This window comes from Cervus elaphus, chromosome 2 (genome assembly GCF_910594005.1).
Source record: "Cervus elaphus chromosome 2, mCerEla1.1, whole genome shotgun sequence".
Classification (NCBI taxonomy): domain Eukaryota; kingdom Metazoa; phylum Chordata; class Mammalia; order Artiodactyla; family Cervidae; genus Cervus; species Cervus elaphus.
The window spans coordinates 11,913,447-11,926,471 of NC_057816.1; the positions used below are offsets into that span (position 1 = coordinate 11,913,447).

The following is a 13,025-nucleotide window of genomic DNA, read 5'->3' on the forward strand; positions in this document are numbered from 1 at the left end:
AATGGGCCAAAGAACTAAACAGACATTTCTCCAAAGAAGACATACAGATGGCTAACAAACACATGAAAAGATGCTCATTATCACTCATTATCAGAGAAATGCAAATCAAAACTACAATGAGGTATCATTACATGCCAATCAGGATGGCTCCTATCCAAAAGTCTACAAGCAATAAATGCTGGAGAGGGTGTGGACAAAAGGGAACACTCTTACACTGTTGGTTGGGAATGGAAACTAGTACAGCCACTATGGAGAACAGTGTGGAGATTCCTTAAAAAACTGGAACTAGAACTGCCATATGACCCAGCAATCCCACTTCTGGGCATACACACTGAGGAAACCAGATCTGAAAGAGACACGTGCACCCCAATGTTCATTGCAACACTGTTGATAATTGCCAGGACATGGAAGCAACCTAGATGCCCATCAGCAGACAAATGGACAAGGAAGCTATGGTACACATACACTATGGAATATTACTCAGCCATTAAAAGGAATTCATTTGAATCAGTTCTAATGAGATGGATGCAACTGGAGCCCATTATACAGAGTGAAGTAAGCCAGAAAGATAAACACCAATACAGTGTACTAACGCATATATATGGAATTTAAAAAGATGGTAATGATAACCATACATGCAAAACAGAAAAAGAGACACAGATATATAGAACAGACTTTTGGACTCTAAGGGAGAAGTCGAGGGTGGGATGTTCTGAGAGAATAGCATTGAAACAAGTATACTATCAAGGGTGAAACAGATCACCAGCCCAAGTTGGATGCATGAGACAAGTGCTCAGGACTGGTGCACTGGGAAGACCCAGAGGGATGGGATGGAGAGGGAGGCGGGAGGGGGGATCGGTATGGGGAACACATGTAAATCCATGGCTGATTCATGTCAATATATGTCAAAAACCACTACAATAGTGTAAAGTAATTAGCCTGCAACTAATAAAAATAAATGAAAAAAAGAAAAACAAAAATCTTCTCCAACGCCATAGTTCAAAGGGCATATATGTGTGTCATTTGTCAGTGATGTCATACTCCCCTTGTTGGGATTTAACCATCAAAACGGAATTTAAACTATATGCAACAATGAGAATTAAGACACATTGTCCCACCTACATACACCTGGCAACAGTAGAGGCACCTGTTGTATTCAAGGGACAGGCCTGTGAGAGGGTAACAGGCAGGAAGGCCAGAGGTCTCCAAACGGAGGAAATAGACTGCAAGTGCCAGAAATTTTTATCTCTCTTAAGTGGCAGGAGGAAACAAACCTGCGATATGCTTTTCCTTCTCTATACAAATTTAAAAGGAGGTTTCTCTTAAAATGCTGTGTTGCCATGACACCTGGTCTCACCTGAAGCTAACTACTCTCAAACCTTGAGTTAACCAATACATTTCTTTTTCTTATGGAAATGTTGTCTTAAGCTATGTTAATGTATTCCAGACTCTATCTTCAAGTTGGTTCCACCAAATGGCCTAACTTACTTACTCAGATATTGTTCCCTAATATATGTAAAGGAAGCTATTTGTTGGTAATCGGCCCTTCTACAAGATTCAAGTCAATCGTTTTATGACCAGGGATGAATTATCTGGTGCCATTCTAAATTTTATGACATTCCTTTCTTTTCATTAACAGACTGTGAGTGACTATATAACATACAGCTAAAGACTAGGAGGGGGGTACTCTTTTGCCCCCTTCTGATGCCTATGTCAGAAGCTTTCTCTATCTCCTTTATACTTTAATAAAACTTTATTACACAAAAGCTCTGAGCGATCCAGCCTTGTCTCTGGCCCCGGATTGAATTCATCTCCTCCGGAGGCCAAGAATCCCGACGTCTTATTGTTCAGCAACAACCTTTCATCTGGATAGATCTCATGCAAGAATAGGCCCTGGGAGTCCTGGATGAGTCAGCAAACACGATTGTCTGTACTTTGGCTGTCACAGCTGTTTTTTCTTCTTTGATTGGGAAGACATTTCAAAATTATTTTTTTGTATCTTTGCTTTGGCAGACAAAATTTTTCATGGCATAGACCCTATGGGGGAAATTATATCAGAAATATATCCATTTATCTTCAGCAGTTAAATTTGTCAATTTGTATGTCCCCAATGATTTCTATTTATAAATAGAAAGGAAACAAACATGTTCAGTATGCATTCAGTCTCTTTTTAAATCAACCAACTTGAATTAAATTTCTCTCTGTCCCCACTGCACTTCCAAGTCTAGGCTAGAAATAAAAACCTGCAGCGACTCAAGGCTGATTCCAGCACCTCATTGTGGAGATTTCATTCCCACAGTTTTTTGGGAAAAAAAATTAACTAACATTAAAATCAGTAGATTGTACATAAATATCCAACCTTCTGATTCTCTTGAAAAGATGGCCACCTGGCCTGCTTTCCAGCATGGTTGAAGTGGAAGAAAGGCTGCTCCCAAGGATCAGTATCCAGCATGGCCACCTAGTACTACTATCATTTCTCTTGCCTCCTGGGGCCATGAGTTTGTGAGAACTAGACTGCTGGCTCTCTTAAGATAAAGACTACTTTTGTCTTGATCAACTTTGACTTTGAAGCCTTTAACACAGAACACAGCACACAGTTCTTTCTTGTATATTTGCTGGACGATATAAAATATCTTGTGGATTAATATGACATTTTTTCCAATAATGAAACCCATGCAATTGAACTACTGCTCTATCCTAAATTTTTGATGCATACTGGCATCATAGGTGCCCTGATTTCTGCCATTAGACCCACTACCTAAGGCAAGTTATATGTCCCTGGGCTGTCTCTGAAGTTTTCACTTTGCCATTTGACAACTTATCCTCCTAGCAATCTCCTCTCCAATGAAGACAGCAATGCATATCTCATGAAGTGTTTAGGAAGATGACATGAAACCATGAATGTCAAGTGTGGCCCCTAGTTACCATTTTCATGATTTTTCCACAAGTAGGCAAGGTTCTCCGTCTCCTTAGATGTCCATGCAGATCAGTTAGATTTCCAGGCAAGCTTCAAGGAAGAGATTACAGTTCAACTGTCTGTATTCTGAGAAGGTTCAACGTCCACTTGCTGAGGACACTGATGAAAGTAAAGATTTTATCGAAAGTATTGTGTTTTTATCAGATCTATTAGTGGCATAAAGGGGAAAACTAGGGTAAGTCAGAGCATATATAACTAGGGGTTCCTGGTCACCACTACATGCTAAAAACCCGAACTTCCCTGAGTACTTGGAGCCAGGAAAGAAGCATGAAGTGGCTTGTGCTCCTCGGGCTGGTGGCCTTCTCAGAGTGCATAGTCAAGTAAGTATGGGGACTGTAAGCAGCATCATCTTCCTTTCTTGGATTTTTCTTTTCATCTGATTACTCTTCCACCCATCAGGTTTACATGGGAATGAGATACTTCCCTGACAGTGTTAAAGTTCAGCCCTTACTTATTGATAAGTACCTTGCTTTAGGAACTGTGGATCCCAAGGGTCTTGGTGTAGATGTGAATGGTTGCACAACTCTTGGGGTCCAGTCATGACCTATTGAAAATTCAACTCCTTACCACTGTTCAGTGCACAGTCTATGCAGATGTAGGTGTGGTCCTGTGGAATAGCAGTTTTCTACATTTTATTCAACATGTCCTCTTTGTTCCCTGTCTACTTCAGTGTGTATATGTCTATGTCTGCATCTCTGTATCACTATCATTTACCTCTCCATCTCTTTGGAAGTATCTGTGAGTGTATTTCTCTCTGTGTTATTTTCTTTTATTTTTTCATTTGACTCATCCTTCCTTCTCGATCCTCTGAATTATCCTTACTTGTTCCCTATCTCCTGGATTCTTCTTTCAAATCCCTCTTCTCTTTCAACTTGGAGAAAGATACACTGTTTTATATACAGTTTTATATCTGACAAGCAGTGTGACCACAGCCAACTCAGTAACCTCTTGCATTTCAAATTGCTCCCTTGTAAAAGAGCATAAGAATCCCCATTCTACCTCCCTCCTTGAGGTTCTATGAGAAGGATACAGTGGGATGGCAACAGCAATGCTAATGCCTGTCATTGTTGAGACTTCCTATTTATCAGGTACCTTATATCCATCACTTCACTTATCGCCAAGATATTCTATTTGGAGGGTTTGTATTTTTACATTCCACTGTTACTGAGGGGGAAACTGAGACACCCCATGGTCATATGGCTTTTCCCAGATTGCAGAACAGAACCTGTAATCAAACCTATGTCTTTGCCTTGGTATATGCATAAAATTCTGATAATAAAGTGCCTCATAATAATGATTAGAAAATACACAGGGCCATTACAACGACAGTTTTACCTGAACACTGGCAGCTAATTGTAGCTTCTTCTTTTTTTCTTTGTCAAATACTCAGTAAAGAATACTTCTAATGAGAGTGAAGATCATGAGAAAAACCCACAATGAAAATAAAACATGCTGAACATTTTCCTGAAGGAACATGCTTACAGACTGTACCTAACTTCTTCTTCTGGCTCAAATATGGCTACTCACCCGCTGAGAAACATCCAGGATGTGAGGATTTTTGGAGGATGGTGCTCCACAGCGTCCCCTGGTGATCTAGCCTAGCACCGGGGCTCATCTGGAGGTGCCAGGTGTGATGTTGTGGTTGGGTTTCCTGCAGGAGGCAGAAAGACTGGAAAACAGGGACCCACCCAGAGGAGAACACACTCTCATCCTCAACTGTTGGTCTTTGTGACTGGGCCCGGCAATTCCTAGGTGGCAGGTAAATATCCATTTCTGTGTCCAAGATGTGTCATTAGTTTGAGGGAGATTGTTCCTTCTGAAATAAGTCAGTCAATCAGTTACAGATGAAGAGTGAACCGTCACTGATCAAATGGTAGAACCAATGGCAAATCAATTTTGAATCCCCAGGCAGAGGAATTCAGTTTTCACACAAGCAAGAACCACAGCCATAAAAAGTCAATGAACCCGTATTCCGTGTAAGGCCATACGTATTTAACACAATGGTTACTGTTTTTAGATTAGAGAAAGGGCTTATTTTGTCTTCTAGAATGCTCATGCCAGCCTGAGAGATAGGCATATTAGTAAATACATGTCAAATGAATGGGTCACCTGTGTGGTGTTGATTGGATGTGGTCTGACTTCAGAGGGAGTGGCTGAGATTGATCAAGAAGGACCTCCTGGAGAAGGGGGTGCTAAGGCTGGGTTTGAAGAAACTACAGAGCTTCTCAAATGAAGGCACCAGGACTTCCCTGGGTGTCCAGTGGTCCTGGAAGTCCAGTGGTTATGCCTCTGTGCTTCCAATGCAGGAGGTACCACTTCAGTGCCTGGTCATAGAGTCAATATCTTGCATACCATGTAACACAGGAAAAATATATTAAATGCAGGCACCTCTGTGACCAAAGTGAGTGAGCTTTACGATGGGTAGAAAGTGATCTCAAGAGATATGTGACATCCAGAGGGAGGCATGAGTGTGGGAATAAAGGGGAGCCAGTTCTGCACTAAACTAGTCCCTCCTTTTCCCTGTAGATGCTCTATGTGGGTAACATCACCATTGGAACACCCCCTCAGGAATTCCAGGTTGTCTTTGACACAGGCTCATCTGACTTGTGGGTGCTCTCCATCATTTGCTCCAGCCAATTCTGTTGTGAGTACAGACACCCCGTACCCGGACCATCTTTCCCTTGCCCTGCCACACCGTTTTACACCCTTGGCACCTGATGACACATCTCTTCTGTCTGCACTTCACACATTTTTTTTCAGACATCCTGGGTCTTCCACCTTCTGGCCTACCAAAAAGACCTTCAGCATCGAGTACAGTTCTGGGAGGATGAAGGGAGTTGTTGCTTGTGACATCATTCTGGTAACAGTGTAACAAATGCTGAGTCAGGACTGGCTATGGAGTGACCACTGCTTGCAAAACAGATGCAGAACCATCTGGCAGGACCCTTCCTAGCCTAACTCCTGTAGATATTGGCCATCTTACCCATAGGATCCTGTCCCTGGGGAGGCAGTGCCTGTGCTGACACATGAGCACACAGATTAGCTAACCCAGAAAATGGCTTGAGATGGGGACTTGCAGCTTCTCTGCCCATGAGCAGTTCAAGGTTCATTTTGCTTGGAGTGAGAAGAGGGGGAAAAAGCACCAACTTTCATATTCTGAGACGCTGTTCCAGACACTTTCAGGTGATAACTGGTTTAGTCCTTCAACAACCCCACATAGCAGTTACTCTGATTAGCTCATGAGACATATGAGGAAACTGAGGTGCAGACAGCAAGGACCTTGCTGAGGACACACATGTGGTAAACAGTGGAGCTCGACTGGCTTTTCAGGACTGAAGTTGCTGTGGGGTGTTTGGGGACAGGATAAAACTAAAACTGATCTGGAGACCCTTGGGCCAGTCAAGGGCTTCAGGTATCCAGACTGGGAAAATGGAGTCCTGAATGTTAAGGGGCCTGATAAGTGAGTTCTCACTCAAGGGGACTTTTGAGAGTCCAATAAAATTTATGGCCTGCCTCCCCCAAAGTACTTGAGTAGTTCCCCTCTCTCTCTTTCTCACACAAAGACACACATATCCCCAAAATTGAATTCCCCAGGCAGTAATTTCATAGATCCCTGCAAGCAAGATTGTATTTTCTGCTTCTGTCTTCCTGGACAGATGCAGAATCCACAGTAACTTACAGAGAATGCAGTCCATTCCTGTCATTAGGTCACAGTGATGCCAAAGAGAAGGCTAATTTGCTCTCGGCTCATTTTGTCCACAAGGGGCACCAATGAGTCCTGGCCTGACTGTTGGTTGCCCCACCTGTACAGAAGTCACAGGGCCAGTTTGACTCATTCAGGTGGTGTTTTTCAGAGAGGCAGATGTTTTAAAATTCACAGCCTCTCTCAAATGGAACCCAAATTCCCCTCCCAGCTTCGTCTAATCACCTGAGGTCCACTGAAGACAGGGCCCAGCCTAAATTTTTCTCTGAGGATCTAATGACAATGCACCCCAGCCCAGTCCTAGCCCCACTTCATGTATCTTGTAAGTGGGAACACTCTTCTCTCCCACAGATTGGGGACCTTGTAAGTACTGACCAGCAATTCGGTCTAAGTGTGCAGCAATCCAGATTTGAGGGAATACATTTAGATAGAGTCTTGGGCTTGAACTACTTCAACCTATCTTTCATGGAGGCATCCCCATCCTTGACAACCTGAAGAATCAAGGATCCATTCCTGAGCCTGTTTTTGCCTTCTACCTAAACATGTAAGTCTGAGGTGGGCAATCCGTTTCTCCAAATTAGCTGTAATTTGCTTTCAGTTGCACGAAATTAATGGAACACTTGATAAAGAAGTATCCTGAGAGATAATGTAATCCAAGATAACTATGGCCCCAGAGACCTACCTGGCTTCACCACTGGCTTTTATAAATAATGCTTTATTGGAACACAACCCTGCTTCTAGTCTCAAGATCAGTAACTTGATCTAGGGGGATGAGTGAGGAGGAAGACTAATGGAAGGCAACAGGAAACAAGTTGAAGGAAAAGGTATTAGGATTTGCTTATGAATTTGATACGGAAGGAGAAGGATGGTGGGTATCTTTCCTTCTTCATTAGCATTTCACTGGGAGCCCAGGACCAGCTACCAAATTTGCAAGAGCCAGTGAAAAATAAAAGTGTGGGATACAAAACAAAAGTGTGGGACGCCTTGTTCAAGAAATATTAGGCATTTCAAGACAGGGAGAACAGAGGTGGGGTCCCTTCTGAGTGTGGGGCCCTTTAGACAGTAGAGGTCACAGGCTAGTGGAGCCAACTCTGGGTGACGTGAACCCACACCCTTAGCACTCCCAGGCCTTGATTTTCCTGAAAAATGACAAAGTGGATAAGAAGAGAGACAAAATGCTTCAGTACCATGTGATGCCAAAGAGAAGGCTAATTTGCTCTCGGCTCATGAGTGCTCTGAGGGTGTCTGAGCACTCATGTCACAGGAGGTCCAGGGCATCTTCAGAGGATATAGTGCGTGGAGCCCAGCCAGGTGACTCAGCTTCTAACCTCCTCTGTGCCACTCATTAGCCAGTAACTGACCTCAGTCTGGTCCTCAATCGCTCCTAGACTCAATTTCTGCATCTGTCAACGAGGACCTTATTAGGGCCTTGATGGGTGGAGAAGCAAAGCTCTCAGACAGTGCTGTTGTTACCGTCCTCCCAGGATTCCCCCGCTGTCTTCTCTCTACAGAAGCAAGCCGGAGGGCAGTGTGGATGTTCCGTGGGGTGGATAAATCCTACCACCAGGGAGCACTCAACTGGTTACTACTGATCCAAACAGACGACTAGCATGTGCACATGGACCGGTAAGCCTCTCCTTCTGAGGGTCAGCCCAAGGGAGGCTCCCACTACTGTACATGGACACAGGCAGACACACACAAATACATTCTCAGACAAATAGTCACAGAGACATATATACCACCCACAATGACAGAAACAGACACACAGACACATGGAAAAAACAAGCAGACGCATATAAACATACACAGATACACATATAAACATGCATAGCTAGTCAGAGACACAGAAGCACACACAGAGACACATACAAACAAACACACAAGCACATATGTACACAAACAGCCCATGGGTTCATAATCCCCAGGCCTCCTGACCAGGGCTCTGCCCAGGGTCCTCACAGGGTCCAGAGAGGTCTGTGCAGCTGGGAGAGTGCTGCACCTGCTCTCCTCTGAGGCAGGGAGCACGATCAGAGGACTCGACAGTGTGGTGAACTGGATCAGGGAGGATTTCACCAGCCTGAACAGTGTTATGAAATGATGACCAACTGTCCAGGGCTACTGAGGACCAAGGAAGTTATCAGTACAAATAAATGTCAGTTTAAAAACAGGGAAAGTCCTGATAAAATGGGGAAAACTATTCTCCTTATGGAGAAGCTACCCAGCAGTGGAGAGAGGTTGGGTGCAGTATTCTTTTTTGTTTTTTGTTCTTGGCTGCAGTCTTAAGAAGTGAAAGCAACTAATAAAAAAGACACCCCATGTTCCTGGGCATACAGTAGGGCAGGGGCTATAACAGAAAATCATGAAGGTGGGATCCAGGAGTGACCTGAGGACAAGAGGCAATAAAAGACAGGATTCTGTGTGATACCCTCAGACAACAGCTGACCTGTCCTCTGGAGTTTCTGTGGGCTAATGATACATTTTCTGGCCAGGGTCTCAGGGTCTGAGCTGGTTGTAGGAGCAGTGCTGGGAAACACCCTCTCTCACAGGAGCCCCTCCCTCCCACCACTCAGAGAATCTGTTTCCCTTGTGAATCTCCATCTTCACCCTGTGGTTGACTGGTTATTTGTTTCCCACCAGACACAGCTCTCTTGATGTTTCTAATTCATTATTTTCACAATCTTCATTCACTCATTCAACAGACAAGCATTGTGCATCCACTGTGTGTCAGGCACTTTAGGGAGGCAATGAGAGTAAAACTTATCCTCACATCTAAGAAGGAAGATGCACAGAAATGACACACACACATAGTGAATTGTCACTTTGGTACATGCTAGACATGAGAAAGGGTCTACAGAAAGAGACCAAGACAGGAGACTGATAAACACCAGGGGAAAGACTTCCCTGAGCCCATGACAATTAAGCTGGAATCTGGAAGATGAGAAGAAATTTGCTAGTCAAAGGGGAGGGGACTCTTCTAGGAAGGAAAAGCAGCTTGTGTCAAGCTACAAAAGATCCTGGTGTATTCAAGTACCACATTCAAGGATGTCAAGGAAGGTGCTATGTCGAGAGCAAAGGAAAAGTGTCAGGGCAAGAGATGAAGAGCTCTTTAGGAGACAGTCGGGAAGTGGGTAGCTCTGGGGAGACTCAGAGTGACCTTGATGCCCACTTTGTCACACTCTCTTAGCATCTCCATGAAAAGACAGGTTATTGCTTGTAATGGCGGCTATGAGGCCCTTGTGGACACTGGGAGATCGCTGATCCTTGGTCCAACAAGACTGGTCAATAACATGCAGAAGCTCATTGGCTCCACACCACAGGTTTCCAAGGTGAAAGGTCATGCCCTAGCGTCATTCCCAGTCTCCACACACAACAAGGATCTCCAGGGCCAATCTCTGTCCCCTTCTCTCTCTAATAGCACTAAGTTTCATGTTTTATGGTCAATAACCTGCCCTCTATTATCTTCACCATCAACTGCATCAAATACCCAGGGCCAGTTGGAGCCTACATCCTCAAGGTGAGGGGAGAACCCGGAGCGGTGGTTCTCAAATAGGAACTTGCAGGAACCCTTGGTCTGCTCCTGTGAGGAGGGCGCCCTCTCCAGGCCATCTCTCACTATTGCAGATGCTGTTGAGCCCTCTGACTCGGCCAGAGCCTCCCACAAGACCAACCACTTGAGAGTGAAGGCCTGTCTGGGACACTGATCATCCTGAAATAAATGTGGACGTGCCACAGCATGCTGGCAAGGTCGGGGTCACAAGGAGAAGGGAACACTGAGGTCCTCAGGCCTCAAAGAGCTTCAATTCAATAGGAAACCTCAGACGCATGAACATGAAAGTCAGTGCTAGCAGTCCCTGAAATAAGCCATGTGACAAGGAGAATGGCTGGGGACAGTCCCAATGTGCTCTCCCACCATAGGGATTAACACTCTCAGTTCCCTTCTCGCAGTTTTCCTGGTTTGGATGATAAATTACATGGTCAGCCTAGTTCTCAGATGTTTTTTCCCCTTGCTCTGGCCAGGTGTCTGCTTTGTGAGTTGGGGTACCTGACCCCTCTGTGAGGAGGTTGGATGCTAAGGTGAATAAAGGGTGCACAGTAACTGCTCAGACCCAGCACAGGGTGGAGGCTTCATGTCTGCTCCCTATGGGAGTTCAGAGCAGGCTGATGGGCTCAAAGAAGGCTTTGAGAAAGGGAGGGAATTTCAGGAATTCTAAAATCACAAACTCATGAAGCCATATGGAGGGTTGCTTGGTTCTAGGCAGAACTGTACTGGATTCCATGCAAATGGCATCCAAAGGTGCTCTGCATTGGGGCACTGGGGACTTACTAGGGATGATAGGTCTACAGACTGACTGGCGGGAATGGGGAACCAGAGTACGTTACCCAACCAAGCCTGGAGTGGCCAAAAAGGGTGACTGTGGGCCAAAGGAGGCTTCCCAGAGTTCCTGAGTTAAGTCTCCATAAACGTGTTGTGGGCACTGCTATATTTAAGATGGATAACCAACAACGAGTTACTGTGTAGCACAAGAAACTCCTCTCAGTTATATGACAGCATGGATGGGAGGGGTATCATTGGGACCAGGATACATAGCTACATACAATTGAGTCTGTTTACTGTCCATCCGAAACTCAGAATATTGTTAATCAGCTATACTCCAATATAGAATAAAGTTTTTTAAATAAAGTTTGGATTGTGGGGATGCTGGAGGAGAACCCACATTCTCTGTAGAGAAAACAAGGAGCAAAAGTCAGGAGGAAAGAAACAGAAAGTGAGGAGAACCAGGAGCCACGCTTGTTCTTTTCTAAAAATTGTGTTGAAGTGTGACTGATCTTCAGTGTCGCCTTAAGTTCTGCTGCCCAGCAATGTGACTCAGTTATACACATAAAAAGCATACATTCTTTTTCTTATTCTCTTTCATGTGGTTTATCACTGGATATTGAATAGAGTTCCTTATGCTCTACAGTGGGACTTTGCTATTTATCATTCCACTGTTTCCCCAACTACCAGTCCTCCACTCACCACACCCTTCCTCATGGCAGCCGCATGTATTGGCCCTTTTTGGTTTTGGATGAACTCTCACATCCCTGGCTGCTCATAAAACCACTTGATACTTACCAAAAGAGGGAAATAAAACCAAGAATTTTGCTGGGTCTGGATACTTGTGGGAGTCACACATAAGGGCTCAGGCTGACTAGTGTGTGTCTCTAACTCACCCAGGATTCTAGAGGCCACTGCTGTACCACCTTTAAAGAGAACACAGTGAGTACATCTACAGAGACCTGGATCCTGGGTGATGTCATCCTGAGGCAGTACTTCTTGGTTTATGATCGAGTAAATGACAGGATTGGCCTGGCACAGGCAGTGTAAATGCTTGGAATGGATCAAGAATCAGTATGGCTGCTCCTAACACACACTCACTAACACTTACAGCACTCCTGCCCAAGTTGCTGGTGAACTCTATTTGGTGTTCTGCACACTCTATTCTCAGTAAAGAATAAAGGGTTTCACTCATAATGGTGCTGAAATAAATGGGTGCCTCTGTTTTTGTGTGGGAGGTGTACAATGATCAGGAAGGATATGGAACAAAGTCTGAATCTCAGTTGAGAGGAGCCCACCTCCAACTGCCTTCAAGGAAAGAGGAGACTCATTGAAATGATTCTGGGAATCCAGGACACAAGAATCAGAACAAATACAAATATCTCAGTGACTGGATCCAATGAATCAGAAGTCATCAGTTCTCTTTTTCTCACCCTCAGTCTTTCCTTTCCCTCTTCTTTGATGGTCTTATCCTGACAACTTTCTTCCTTAAGGCTTCTACACCTAGTGAGGGAGTCCAAGCTTCCTGCCCTAGGGTTTTATGTCCCAAAGGCATCTCCTAGTAAGGAAAGAAGCACGAAGCCATCAGAGTTCAGGGGTGTTCTCTGAATGACCCACCTCAGATCACCTTTACAGCTCTAGGTCAGCCATCCTGGCAGGGGCATGGGGCCCTATGTTTGGCTTTACATGGTCATTGGCCCTGACCTGACAGCACACATGATTCTCAGTTTCCTCCAGAACTACATGACTGAAGCTGGGGAGAGGCAGCCCCAAGGACAGTGATTGGTGGATGGTCTAGGCCATGGAAGAGTTTGTGATGACCCACCAACTCCACCACCTCCTCATTCAGAGGAATTCTAAGGGGTAATGAAATAGACTCTCTCTGTCACATCTCAGATGATCTTATCACTGGGCTTCTCCTCCAGGAGATATTGGGTGAAGTAATTCATGCAGAGCTGGTTTCCTCTTGTTCCCACACCCCAATCACCAGCTCTCTGCCACATATGCCTGCTCTGTCCTTTCCAGTCCTA

The 13,025-nt window shown here is 44.7% G+C and overlaps 1 pseudogene; it reads left to right on the forward strand.

Annotated features, from left to right (window-relative positions):
- Positions 1-3,244: 3,244 nt before the first annotated feature.
- Positions 3,245-12,045, forward strand: LOC122674332 (annotated as a pseudogene).
- Positions 12,046-13,025: the final 980 nt, after the last annotated feature.